Raw genomic sequence first — 14,442 nt, forward strand, 5'->3', positions numbered from 1 at the left:
GTGTGGTGACATGTGTGGTCTGGCGTCAAGATGATCTCATATTGAAGTCTGGACTCCACCACATACTTGCTCTGTGACCCTGGGTAAGTCACTTCACCCCTCTGGGCTGGCATAGCTCATTTGTAGATTACTTAGCTGGGAGAGTCATTAGGATTAAACAAGCTAATAAGTATAAAAGTCTTAAAATGTTGCCCAACACATAGTACATCAGCATAAATGTTATTAGTGTCCCCATGATTCTAGCCATCATTAAGACCCAGTGGGGTCTCTTCTGCCTTTTCTGGATTTATATCCCCACGACACTTACTGGAGATCTGTGTGCCAAGCACTGTGACAGTGACACACATTATATTTTTTCAGCCTCAGAGGAGGAAAGCAGAGAAGGTCACTGTCAGATGAACATGAGCTGGCTTCTGGGGCGGACTGGTGGTTTGGGCTGCCAGGCTGGCGACAGAAGGGGAAGTTCTGAGGGGGACACAGCACAGCCCCGAGTGGCTGCACGACAGAGTGCCAGGGAGTGATGCGTGCAGGCTGAGGCAGACCGGGCTGGGGTGCGAGGTCTGCATTTGCTGAGCAGCGAGGCCAGCGTGTGGGGGAAGGCCAGGTGGGGGTGGCGGGGGTTGCTCTCCAGCATGATGCTGTAGGGTGCAGAGCTGTCAGAGGGGTGGAGCAGGCCACAGGGCTTAGAACCGACATGGCAGCTGTGGCCGGAACGGTGGCTCCCAAACCTGGCTGCTTCTCAGAATCTCCTGGCAGCCGGTCAAAATGTTATAATCTTTGACTATAAGCGACTAACATATTTTCTCAGTCCTTGACTATAATAAGCTGTGTGACAATCAGAGCAATTAAAGCATTTAGTTAAAGCCTGTACCTATGACCTTTAGACTCTAAACCTGAACGTGTTTACGGTTTCTGCATCGGCCATGTCCAAGGCCCCTCGCCCTAGGACGGAGCAGCCGCAATCCCGTATGCCCTCTACTCCGCCCTCGCCAGACTCCGTCCCGGCTTCTGCACGACGGGCTCGGTGACCTGGGAGCTGCCTCGGCCAGAACATGCTGCTGGGCATCGGGGGCGTCAGAGAATTTCAGCAGGACCGAACCCTAACGATAAATATAATTCCAGCTCCTCCTCTTTAATCTCTTTCTTCCCACTGTGGGGATGATCCTTTCACAGTCTCTCAGTAGTTGAAACCTCCACTTTGCTTCAAGGTTCACTTTAAATGGTGATCTCAGAGGTTGCCAAAAAATTTTTTATGGCTATCAGTTTTGAGTTTAAGACAATTCGATTCAGTTAAACACATACTTATAGAAACAGTCACCGAGTCTCGTGCTGGAAAATGTAAAGGAAAAATTAGGACAAGGTCCCAGGTCTTAGCTCAGTGCAGGGAAAGAAAAACACAGGTAAACAAATGTTTAACATGCCAGGTGCTATGATGAGAGTAAATTCTAGTTTTCAAAAAGGACCCACATTATAGTTATTTCTGTGCATGTTTCATCTCCTCTACCTACGTTTTATAGATGGCTAGGTCATTTTCGTAGCCCCATCCTCTGGAACAGTGGGTAGAACATATTGGTATCCAATAAGTATTCATTTTTTGTGGTTTGAATTGAATTCTACAAAACAATATATTTTAAATAAATGTTATTTTATTTGATTTAAAAGATGTTTGGGAATATATCATATGATGTCAGGCTATTGGAAAGATAGATTTAGAAGAGTTTGAGTTGGATTTCATTTTATTTCTGGCAGTGTCTGCGTTTTTAATAAACACACTGACTGTGAGGAGTAAAGATAAAATATAGTTTGAACATTTTTAGACAACCCTAAATTAGAAGAGTTTGCCAGCACTTTGAAAGGACAAAATGTGACACAAAGTTATTTGGACCAATTAGAGGACTGATAAAATTGAATGGAATAATTTTCATTAGAGCCAGGTGTCATCCTAGAAAGAAGTACTTTCACATGCCAAGTGAGCGAGGAATGGCCAGAGACTGTTTTGAAAAAGAACAGAGATTTGAGACAGACAGCAGGACAGCAAGAACGAAAATGCCAGATGAAAGGCAAGTTGTCAGGTTCTGCTCTTCCGTTCCCTGCCGAGGTCTTAAACTGGACTGATTTGTCCTTGACGTGGTCTAAATGAAAAAGCTTTGGGCAGGGTTGAGCCAAAATATAGGTCTCCAATAGACTAAATTGTGACCTTGGGCAGTTTAACCTCGCCCAGTGTAAGTTTTCTCACCTGTGAATGGAGAGCATGGTACATTCTGCGCAGGGCCGCTGTGAGTGATAAACACAAAGGGCCTGGGAGGCTATCTTGCACATAGTACGTTCTCAATAAATGGTCACTCCCTTTAGGGTCCCCTTCCCTGAGATAACTGTGGGGCGCTTGGTGGCAGTTCAGAAATCGGAACCGGTTCTCATAAACGTTATCGAATTATTCTTTTTGATGATTCTTGGAGCAGGGCTGTTGGCTCCCTCAGGAATCGAGCTTGGAGATGTGGATACGGCACGGATCATGTGCTGGATGTTGGCAGCTGTGGTCTCTGGTGAAGGGGACAGAAATGGCACCGAGATGTGGGGAACAAGTTGAGGCTTTTCTGGAATGGTGCCTCGTTATGGTTGGCATCCTTCCCCTCCCCCACCCCCCATCCCCTAGCCCATGGCCAGATCAGTGATTGGCAGGATTCTTTGCCACCTGCAATTCGCTGAACTGGGAGCCTTTGCAGCTCCTCTCTGGAGCCTGATTAAGGATCCTGGTGTGGGACACGCATAATATCTGGGGCTTATGGGATTGTTTAGAGCAAAGAAAATACCTGGATTCAGGGCCAACCCCACATAAGCCTGGATATAGTTCCTGCTGGAGGCAGCCATGGACCGTTTCCTGAAAAATGAAGAAATCAGATTTTTTTAAAAAGCACTATTGGGTCCAACGCAGGATGGCTATGTATTTTAATCATCCGAAGCAGGACACTTTTGAGAATGAGCGGAGGCATCATAAAAATTGCTCCAGGATGACAGATGTAACTGACTTCGCCCTGGGCAAAGCAGGCATCTGGTCACTCCAGTCAGCCAGCCTGGGTGTCAGCGCCTTATTTTCATTGTGCTTGCAAGGACTTGGACACATAGCTGAATATCCATCTTGATTAGGTGATTTCCTTTAGCTGCAATTAAAAGTTTAATTCTCTGGAGATTTTGTTATGAGAAAGAACCACCTGGGCTTGTGAGGAATAATATAAACACTGTCATTGGCGTAACGATTTACAGTTTACAGAGCATTTTCACATGCATCATGTCACCAGTCTGGACCTCCTCCCTAAACTTCATACCTCCAAACTGCCAGGCTACTGCCTCGGAGATGTAATGTGGCCCACACCGAGCTCTGCAGTGTCCGCTTATTCCATTACTGCCTCTCTTCCTCTAGGAAGCCCTCCCTGATATCTGCTCAGATAACAGGTGTGCCTTCTCAGTAACTGGTCCACTTGCCTGCCCTGCTTACTGGAAAGCGAGTCCTTGCAGGAGGAACTGCGACTCATCTCCTGTGTGTCCCGAGGGCCAACTCAGAGCAGGAACTTAGAGGGTGTTTGCTAAATGAGTGAATCTGGCTAGAACTGTGCTTCTCAACTTTAATATACACCAGTCACTCGTCAACAAGAAGATTCTCACATCGTGGGTCTGGGAGGGGCCTGAAATTCTGCATGTCTACTAAGCAGCTAGGTGCTTATGATGCAGCCGGTCCTTGGATCGCACTTTGAGTGACAGGGTGCTCAAGCACTAGTACTTCCCCTTGACTGTACCTCGGAGTCACCTGGGGAGTTTTTATATCTGCCCAGGTCTGGACCATGGCTACGCAGCTTTCAAAATGAAGGGCGTGGTTCCCTATAGAACTAGGAAGAAGAATATTTATGGTACCTCACATTTCTAGAGTTCACAAAGGACATTAAGATCATAACCATTATTTCATTAATTCTTTACAATCTGTGAGGAAGGCATTTTTCACAGGAGGAGCAGACTCAGCAAGGTGATCCTTCTAGAGCAGAGACATGAATCAGGCTTTTTTTTTTTTTAATTCCAAATTTAATTTTTTTCTGAAGTTGATGGAGAAAGTGCAGGGTTGTTGGTCATATCCCAGCCCTGACAGCCGAGCTGTCACTTGACTTGGACCTCATTTCTTCTATGTCCCTATCCTCTCCCTCCCCATGCACACCAGGCTCAGCCCCCACCCCCAATCTGTCCTGCTACCTCCTCTGTGTCATCGCTAGGTCCTAGGTCGATGGATGAACACACCCCTCGGCCCCCTCTTCTCCAGCAGTCAGACTCCCACTCTGCTTCCAGACCAGGCTCAGCTGTCCCTGCTTCCCCGGGCAAGTTTAATCCCTCCCACGTCTCTCTCTCTGGTTGTCACCAGTGTCTCTTTCTTCATTTGTTTCTTTTAGCCTGCGAGCAGCTCAAATTCATGAACCATGTCTTATTTCCTTGTATTCCCTGCACATGTTACAGTGTCTGATAACAAGATGTGCTCGGTAAATATGTTGTGTAAAAAAGGATGATAAAATAAGACGTTTTAAGATTGGAAGGATTTGGAAGATAAAAAATAATTCTTCGCAAAGTTAAACACAAGATACTCAATGCATGACATCATTAATATCGATATTATTGTTATTTATTTTATTTTAACCTTTTAAGTTGCAAAACCGCTGATGCATTTTGTGGCTGAAATTCTTTTGAGTAACAGGTATTCTTGCTGTTTTAGCAATTTATGAATTAGGATGAGAAAAAGAGTCATTTAAAATTAATTAGAAGGTAGGGAATAAAAGAAAAAAGAAGGGAGAAGCAAGAAGTTATCCATAATCTCATTGCCCAAATATAAACGGGTAAATTTTTGATATATTTCTTTCTAGTCTATTTTATGCATGTAATGTTTTTTAAAACAGTCGTAGCGATGCTGTTTTCGTACTCTTTTATGCCTTACTTTTTCATTTAAAATGATAGCATACTCATTCTCTCATACTATTACTTTTTGCAAGTATCTTTTTTAATGGCTGTGTAATATTGTTTCAAGTGTATACACCACAGTTTACATATGTATTACCAGCTGTTGGACTTTTAGATTGTATTCAGGTTTTGTCTATGTTGAATGAGGCTGCAGCGATGACTTGCAACCAAGACTTTTTTCCCCGGAATTTAGGATTATCTCTTTGGGGTCAAGTTCAGAGGAGTAATCCCCAAATTTATGTTTTTTATTCTACCACCAGCGAGGTACGGGTATGACCATTCCATCGTTCTGTTTGCAGAATTGGTTATTATAAAACTTTAAATTGTGGTTAATTCAATAGATGAAAAATGTTCTTTATATTAATTTACATCTCTTTGGTTACTAGGGAGTTTGGACAAGTAGTAATGTTTAACATAGTCTTAGAGATTCTTTTGAGCTATAAAGGATTTTCTCTGACATAAATTTCCCAGACAACTATTATTTGCCTTTTCCTACTTTAAGATCCATAGATGCTCAAAATTTTTTTCTACCATATGTATTTAAATTTTTTTTAATGATATAAATGTTACAATTAATTGGGTAAACAGAGAAATGGCTACAATTAATTGGGTAAACAGAGAAATGGAATCATATTTTGTATAGTTGGAGTCATGTTATACACCTAATTTTACTGTCTGTTTCTAAGTTACTTATTACTTGGTGATATTTCCAAAGATTATTTCAAAGTGTTCCATGGAATAGATATGCAATGTTTTAACTTTATTCTCTTATTACTAGCATTTATACTGATTCAGATTTTGATTATTTTGGTGCATGTGGCTTTATTACTTTTTCAAGATTATTTTCTTAAACTCACAGAAGTGAGTTTACTGGATCAAATAGGAAAAACATTTATACGTCACACACCTAACATTTTTCTAAAAAGTCTTGCAAATTTGCGATTTCACCAGTAATAGGAGTTTACCAGTTTGAACAATTTCATGGAAATTGTGAGCTAAAATTTTAAAGTTCTTATAGATTTAATAGGCAGAAACTTCTAACTTATGTTTTAAGTTTACACTTATTTTAATAACTGAGTAGGCTGAACATTAAAAAAAATTGTTTCCTAACTATATTGCTTTTGTGAATTAGCTTTTCAACTTTGTTTGTTTGTTTGGTTTATTTATCTAACTAGTATCTTAATCCCCCTATGATGTTTTTTCTTAAAAAAAACAAAACGAAACACTTTTACCCATTCTGCCCACTCACCATCCCTCTGCCTCTGGCAACCACAAATCTGGTCTCTGTATCTATGAGTTCTTTTTTTTTTTTAAGATCTCCACATATAACAGATCATACATTACTTGTCTATAAATATACACGTACCACGTTTTCTTTATCTGTTCATCTGTTGATGGACACTTAGATAGTTTCCATGTCTTGGTTATTGAAAATACTGCTTCAGTGAACATGGGGATACAGATTTTTTCAAGATAGTTGTTTTATTGACTTTGGATAAATCCCCCAAAGTGGAATTGCTGGATCATATGGTAGCTCTATTTTTAATTTCTTGAGGACACGCCTTTCTCCATAGCAGCTGCTTCAAAAGGACTCAGTAGTTCCCTTGTCTTTACCTCCTCGTGGACACTCGTTATCCCTTGTTTTCTTGATGGCAGCCATTCTAACAAGTGAGGTGATAGCTCATTGTAGTTTTGATTTGCATTTCCCTGATGATTAGTGACATCGAGAATCTTTTCATGTACCTGTTGGCTCTTTTTATGTCTTCTTTGGAAAAATGTCTATTCAGATCCTCTGCACATTTTTCAATCAAATTGTTTGTTTTCTATTGAGTTGTATAAGTTCTTTATGTATTTTGGACATTGACTCCTCAGATATATAATTTGCGGACATTTCCTTCCATTCCGTAGGTTGCCTTTTCACTTCGTTGATGGTTTTGTTTTGCTGTACTGAAGCGTTTTAGTTTGATGTACTTCGCTTGTCTATTTTTGCTTTTGTTGCCTTTGCTTTTGGTGTCAAATCTAACAAAAACATGTCAAGGAGCTTACTGCCTATGTTTTCTTGTAAAGGAGTTTTATGGTTTCGGGTCGTAGGTTCAAGTCTTTAATCCGTTTTGAGCTGATTTTGTGTGTGGTGCAAAATAGGGATCCACTTTCATTCTTTAGAATGTGGCTGTCCGGTTTTCATGACACCATTTCTTGATGAGACTATCCCCCCCAATCCCGGCTAGTTTTGTGATTTTCTTCTGTTAATACTCCTAGTGGTCATTGACAATAATAAGGGAAGGATTCAAAGTAAAGTAATTAAAAAAAAAAATTTTTTTTTCACAAATCCTACTTGAATTAAGAGGGAAATATCATCAAGTCATCTTGAAAAACAGTGTTTTACTTAAAACAAAACTGTCCCCCATTTACTAGTGTACATTGTCTTGGCACTTTTGGTAGATGGGTCCATTAAGTTATGTTTGCATTTTAAATTGGTCTTTTATGGATGAGAATCCAGTCTCTCCAATTAAGAAGACTCTTTTCTTACAAATGGACATAAGCCTCAATGATACCACTACATGACAGGGACAAAAGGCAAGAATTGATGAAATTTCAGGGGTAAAGTTTCTTTTTCTTTTTTGTTTTGTTTTGTTTATTTTTTCCTCATTCTGGGCGGAGGGGAGAGATATTATTTGTTTTCTTAACAATGTTTTCAGAGTGGCGATGTGTACCAACACCTCAGTCCCAAACCTTTCTTCAGAACAATGATAAATCAGTCTGGACAAAACTAAATATTTTCCCCTACGGATTGACCGATTATATTCTGATGGAAATCGAGAATGGGAGGGAGGCCAGGAGGAGGGTAAAGAGAGAGGAGGCTAGAAAACCAATCTTAAAATTCATCCAAATTTGAATACCAGGATGAGATAGCCACTTAGTAATCCATGTAGAGAAAACAAAGCAAAAGAAAATGTAGCAAAATGTATTTAAACACTTCCCTATTGTTGGGTATATGGGTGAATTGCTGTTTTTAGCTCTAAACATAAAAGAAACTCTTGTATGGTGAAATTATGGGTAGTATAGCTTTTTTCCCTTTATACTTTCCAAGTTTTTTTTTTTATAATTAGCCTATCTTACTTTAATTATCAAGTAAAATTGTTATGTGAAAGCTATTAATACTAGTGCTCCTTTTTTCCCCCAGTTGATGTTTTAACAAAGCATTGTAGCTCAATAAATTTATTTCTACACTTTTATTTATCTAGTTCGTAAACTTCCCAAAAGATACGAATATAATGTCTAAGGTGCCTTCTAGTTCTATAGTCTGTGATTTTATGATATATGTATATATTTGTCATAAAAAGAAATTATGTCAATAACAAGTCATACTATGTACAAAACAGCACTTAAATGTCATTCAATCTAGTAGTTCAGCACATCAAGGTAAAAAACATATTTTTTAAAAAAGAAGGAAGTCTAGTATCTTACGGAATTACAGTGAGACATCAACGGCACTATTCTGTGAACACAGATGCTGTTAATTGAAATCTGTATTTTAATAATCTTAAAGAATTTTAGGCACTTATTAGTCACAAAATTGATGTTTCTCAAGTTAATTTGTTTTACATAAGGAATCAGTTTCTAATTACGTACAATTTTGTTTTATTTAAAACACATGTGTTCTTTTGAAAGATATAACATTTCATGGGCAAGGTTATTATTATTATTATTATTAATTTGAATTTGCTAGGATTAAAAAAAATTGACTATCTAAAATCATGTCATACCAAATTTTAGATCTATGTTTATAGAATAACTAGGACATTGATTTGACAGGAGACAAGGAGATAAACTAACGGCCTTCCAAAAGTCTTTTCTGTTTTTATTTTAGGTATTATAGAATTTAGAATTAAAAAAAATAGAAATACATCACCTAAAGCCTATGAAGTTTTAGCCTATGGAATTTGAGGATTTCTGTAATGATCAAATGATAGTATATCTAGAGTACATTTGTGTGTGTGTGTGTGTGTGTGTGTGTGTGTAAAAATGGACGTTTATTTAGCAAATTTTACATTTGATTTTCCTAGTGCTAAAATAGCCACCTTTCCCTACAGATCATTCTAGAGGAAGTTCTAGAGGAAGAATTCTTGATTATCTGAACACTGAAAGCATTGCCAAGTTCAAGGAAATAAACTTGAAATGATAAGTGATGGTGTATTTTCTGCAAATGAAGCAGGCTATTATCAATTTCTTCAAAAGTGCATGAAAACTGTTACTGTGAAATAGAAGAAAAGTCTTGATATGAAATACTTCTGTTAGATTCCTTTTAAAAATCAAGAAATAATGGGAAATTAAAGAGGCTAATGGAATGTGTTATGAATATAAAACTTCTTTCCATTGGTTGAAGGTATTATATTGCAAGCCAGAGTTTATATAGCGTATCCTCAGGGAAGGAGGGCTCAATGTGTTAAATTAATTTTTTAACAACATTCTCCTTGGTAGTGTTAAATGTATTCTTTCTCTGAACTGTTGTGAATTTAATGGGGCATTCTATGTGTTGGCAGGAGATAGTAGCATGGGGATTATAATGGAACATTTCAATCTGTATCTTTTTAGTTAGAGAGACGAAAATAGCTTATTTCCCCTCAATTATGATGCCCCAAGATATACCTGTGAGAAATTTAAACCTCTGAAAATTAGCAATTTTATTCTGCTCTGGGATAGGTGTAGTAGGATAGTCCCTAACTAAAACACACACTTGACAGTATATTGTTAATAAAATGATTAACATCCACAACTGACATGTAAATTCAACCCAAATGTATGGTGTTTAAAAGGATCTTTAATTATTTCAGCTACTCGTGTGGCTGTGGCTATAGTTTCACTTCTATCTATCCAGAGAATATTCTGGATGATTGTGTGTTTAATGTCAGAAACCGGGTTTAGATCATCAGTAGTCTTGAATTTCTAAGTGTGCTTTGCCCTATGATACGTGAGTGTGCTAATTTCCACACTATTTCAGAATTAATAATACAATTCTTAACCGCATTTGATTTTTTTAAATATTTAAGTGGTCTCCAATTGAAGTATAAGGGACTCAGGAGTTCAAAATGGCAGCCCTTCATAGACCATCCATTCACGTAACAAACCGTCATTGTCCGCCTTTATTCCACATTCTGCTAGTGTCTGGACATGCAAATGAACAATTACAGTTCCAAGTCCTTCAGTACAGATATGTAAAAAGACTGCCATCCTCGGTGGATTTCTGAACTGAAACCGTAATCGTTTCCATAAGCTCAGAGAGAAACAGTTTATCCTTCTGATACGCCCTTTCAGTTTTTCCTCCTACTTTAATGTCACTAGAAGCTCTCCTTTCCCTCCCCGCTATTTTTGCAGTGGTGGGGTATATTTCTAATGCTCCAGTTCTCTCTTGATACCCCACTTCTTTCAGTCTGGTCCAAATATTTTGAAAAATTTTGACCTGCTCTTGAAGTTGCCCCCTTTTTTGCCCCACTTACAGGGGTTTTTTTCTTTATTATGTGTACGCCTGATAGTGTTTCCTGGATATCTCTTCTTTTTCTTCTGTTTACTCTTTTGATTATAGGACCAAATCTATTTTCAAAACCATGTTTATTTCTCCTGTTTCTGATGTTCCAACAGTAGTTTTCACAAAGATACTAAACCTGAAGCCTTCCCAGCCTCTCACTTTAGTTTACCTCTGTCTCTGACGAAGCCGATTCTTTGAATCGTAATATTCCAGACGTGGGGCTGTTTGATTTCACGCTGATGTCTTCATTTACAATAGTCTCATGAAGTTCTTCCACCATCGTAGCTCTCAAAGGATGACATATCTCTAATATTATAGGGGCCTCGCTCATCTGTGATCTACTCGTTTGTAAAAATCTCCCCACCACTGTGAGTCAACTCACAGTCACTAGGTCATCCAGCCACTTGGATGGAGGGGCAGGAAAAGAAAATCTATATCCACTCACAGCCTTTTGTGTGGTGTCCATGTCTAACCAGTGCTCTGAATGGAAACTCATCAATTCAGTGATCGAGTCAACTCCTTTCGGGATGAGAGATGGGGCTGGGGTGGGGGGCGTGGAGAAGAGTACAGGGAGCAAGACAGAGTTAGTGCTGGCCTAGAAATGGAACGAGGGTCTGACTTGTAATCCAGTTCCCTAGAGATGCACTCTGCCTCTAAAAAGATGTACTCCTAGGGACTCGCACATTCTATCTCAGCTCACTTATTTTCCAATTCAGTCAGTGGTCTCCAGCAAACAAACACCCTTGAATGTATCCATTGGGTTTACTGCTGACTTGATAGTTTTCCTTATTTCAACCCCAGATTGTCTAGTCTATTGGCTGAAGGGCAAAGGCCTTACCACGAAGGAATAGTAAGCCATGGAGAACTGCCAAGGTCCCCAAGGGAAGTCATGACCCAGAAGGAGGTCATGAACAGAGCTACTCTGGGAAGAGCAGGAGGCAGGGGCCAGGTTAGGATGTGGAGTCAGGGGTCAAACTAGAGAGAAAATGATGAGTGGAAGAAAGCCCTACATGCAGTAGGGCTTTGGCAGTGGGCCGTGAGCAGCTGGCTAGACCCTGAGCTTCTCGGGCATGTTGGGTCTGCCTCATTAAAGAACCATGGGTGGCATATGCCCTTGGAGGCACCACAGATATGATGAACTGTTCACATTCACTGAATCATCGATGTCGATGCTAGGAGGTGTCGCAACCTATCAGTGTTGTGTTGCCAGGAGCACTCGGAAGTCATCGTAGGCCAGGGGACTGAATTCTGCTTCCAAAACTTCCTGAGAAGGGACTTGCAGTGCCTCCTTCACTGTCTGAGTTCCTTCCTTCCAGTCTCCCTTATCACAGACCTGCAGTGGTTTCTTGTGCTCCCTCCCCTGAGACAGAGAAAGTTGAACACTATTCTCTATAGAGAGAATTTGAGAGCCATTAATTCTCTCCTTCAAACTTTTATTTCCTCTGCAAAATAATTCAAATGTTTTTAACTTTTCTTCGTTGATTATATTTCTTCATTGATAAAATGTTCTTATTTTCATTTGTTGGGCTGGATTCTTCACGGGACTTTTCAATCTGGAGACGCATGTCCTTCATTTATGGGAACATTTTCTGCATTATTTCTTTGATAATTTCTTTCTTTCTTTCTTTACTCTTTCACTTAGATTAGGTGTGAAATGTATTAGATTATGTCTTGGATTGATTATCTAATTTTCTTATCTTCCTTTCTTTTTCTTTTATATTTGCTTTCCAGAAGATTTCCCCAAATTTATCTTTCAACATTTTTATTGAATTAAAACTTTTAGCTATTAAGTATTAAATTTCAAGAGGCATTTTTCTTATTTTCTGGATTTTACCTTTCTATAGCATCACGTTCTTATCCACAGGATGTGTTATCTTCTCTTATGTTTTTGAAGATATTAATCATGTTAAAAATATTTTTAATTCCTTGCTGCTTCTATGTTTTATTAGTCTCTGTCTTTCACATTAGAGGCCATTTTCACACATTTAGTGATTTTTTTCTCCCCTGCCTATTCACATTTAAGATTAAAATAATTAAGAATTAAATGATTAAAAGCCCACTCTGGACCTCTGGGTGGGCGTCACTCTGTCTACCTGTAGGGTGGTTTGGTGTCACGTGTCCCTTTTGTTGGGAAACCCCCGAGAGTCGGTACTCGGAGGTCTTCTCCCGGGGCCTCAGGTTCCTGCCCACAGCAATCCCTCGCTTGCGGGTGGCGCATGTGCCAGGCTGCTGGCGTTTCAGGAGCAGGGCAGGACAAGAGGGCTGGGCGGGGGCCGCCTCTTACTGCTTCTGTTATCAGCCCTTGTGCTTCATCTTTGCCTTACCTCTGTGTTGTCTCCAGATGTGGAGTCTTCATGGTTAAATTTCTTCAGAAGATAAATTTCTTGCGGGTTGTGTGGAATGCGGTGGTTTTTGCCTGGATGCTCAGAGGCGAGAAGAGTACCTGGGGCCTGACCAGGAGTCTTCCAGCAGCTTTCCACGTTTACGTCTGTGAGCCTCGCTCTTGCGGACGCTGGTGCCCGTTCGTCCGAATGACTGCCTGTCCTCAGCCTTCTCCTCTGCAGTGTTACCGGCTTTCTTCACTCTGCTAAGGCGGTTCCCACTGCTCCATCTGCTTTGTGCCTCCCAGTACCTGAAGTATTTTATGTCGCTATCTCCTTTCCCATTCAGCTTTCCCATGTAGGTCTATAGCCTTTTTGTGACTTCACTCTCATCGAACGGGATTTCCAGAGGGACAAGAGGGAGGGTGATTCCATTTCTGCAGGGTTTTATATTTAGATAAGGGAGACCCACACTTAGTGCAGGGTTTTATATATAGATAAGGGAGACCCACACTTAGCTCCTAAGGTTTTCTCTAGCTTTCTCCCCAAAGCAGCTAAGCCTAGGCCAGGCGTGGCTTCTGACACATCTACACTATGTACTTGGAGCATCCTTTCCCATTTAAACTTAATTTTGAACTGGTTTAAAATCTAAAAATAGTGCGACATTACCAGGTATTTCCAAAGATAGGAATGAGAAATCAGATTATGGTTAATAGATTAGGGATCTATGTTACTTGGTCTGATACGGACTGGTAGCAGAGAAAACAAAAGCATAAGGACCTGCTTGTGAATCCCAGCTCTGCCACCTCTTGCTGTGTAATTTGAAGAAAGTTGCTTAACCTTTCTGAGCCTCTATCTCCTTTTCTATTAAGTACTAAGAACACCTCCTCTGCAAAGATATTGTGAAGATTTAAGGTGATGACGGTAAAAAGTGATGCTTGATCAATTGTAGCTTTTCTACTCCTGTTGAAGTATTCGCCTCGAGCACCATCGAATAGAAAGTTTCTAGAGCTACTGAAGCACCAGGGCCCCAGCAAACAATGGCTTTTTAAAGAAAAACCTCCTTTAAATACTCGAGCAGAGCTATCTCCTTCTCTTTCCCATAGAACTCCTTCTTCGCTTCTCATGCAGAAATGAGTTCCAGGCCGGAGACAGCAACCCCCGGGCGATATTTTACAGCGTTATTGCGCTTTTATCCAAACATGCCCCGAGGATTTTATAAGCAAAAATGAAATTTCTTCATGTCCCTGTGGCGTAAGCATTTCATTACTAAGTTTATAGACAGGTAAACAGTGACTCACAAAAGTGAAAACTTTCTCCCCTAACCTTGGTATGACTAATGGAGTTGGGCAGAAAATAGCTCTCCGCACACCTCCATGCACCTCGTCTTCCGGGTCCGACTCGCCCACCGTGTACCCTGAGCGTCTTGTGAAAAGTGAGAGGAAAGAGCCTGCTCATAAAAACACACGGTGTTATTTTGGGGCTGGGGTGGGTGGAGGCGGGGGCAAGGAGACTGGAGCGGGCGTCTCTGAAGTGCAGCGTCGCAAACACTGGGTTTTACTGGAGCACAAAGGCAAAGGGATAAACAGGAGGGAGTGAGTCTAA

The sequence above is a fragment of the Pteropus medius genome, unplaced genomic scaffold (genome assembly GCF_902729225.1).
Source record: "Pteropus medius unplaced genomic scaffold, Ma_sr-lr_union100, whole genome shotgun sequence".
Classification (NCBI taxonomy): domain Eukaryota; kingdom Metazoa; phylum Chordata; class Mammalia; order Chiroptera; family Pteropodidae; genus Pteropus; species Pteropus medius.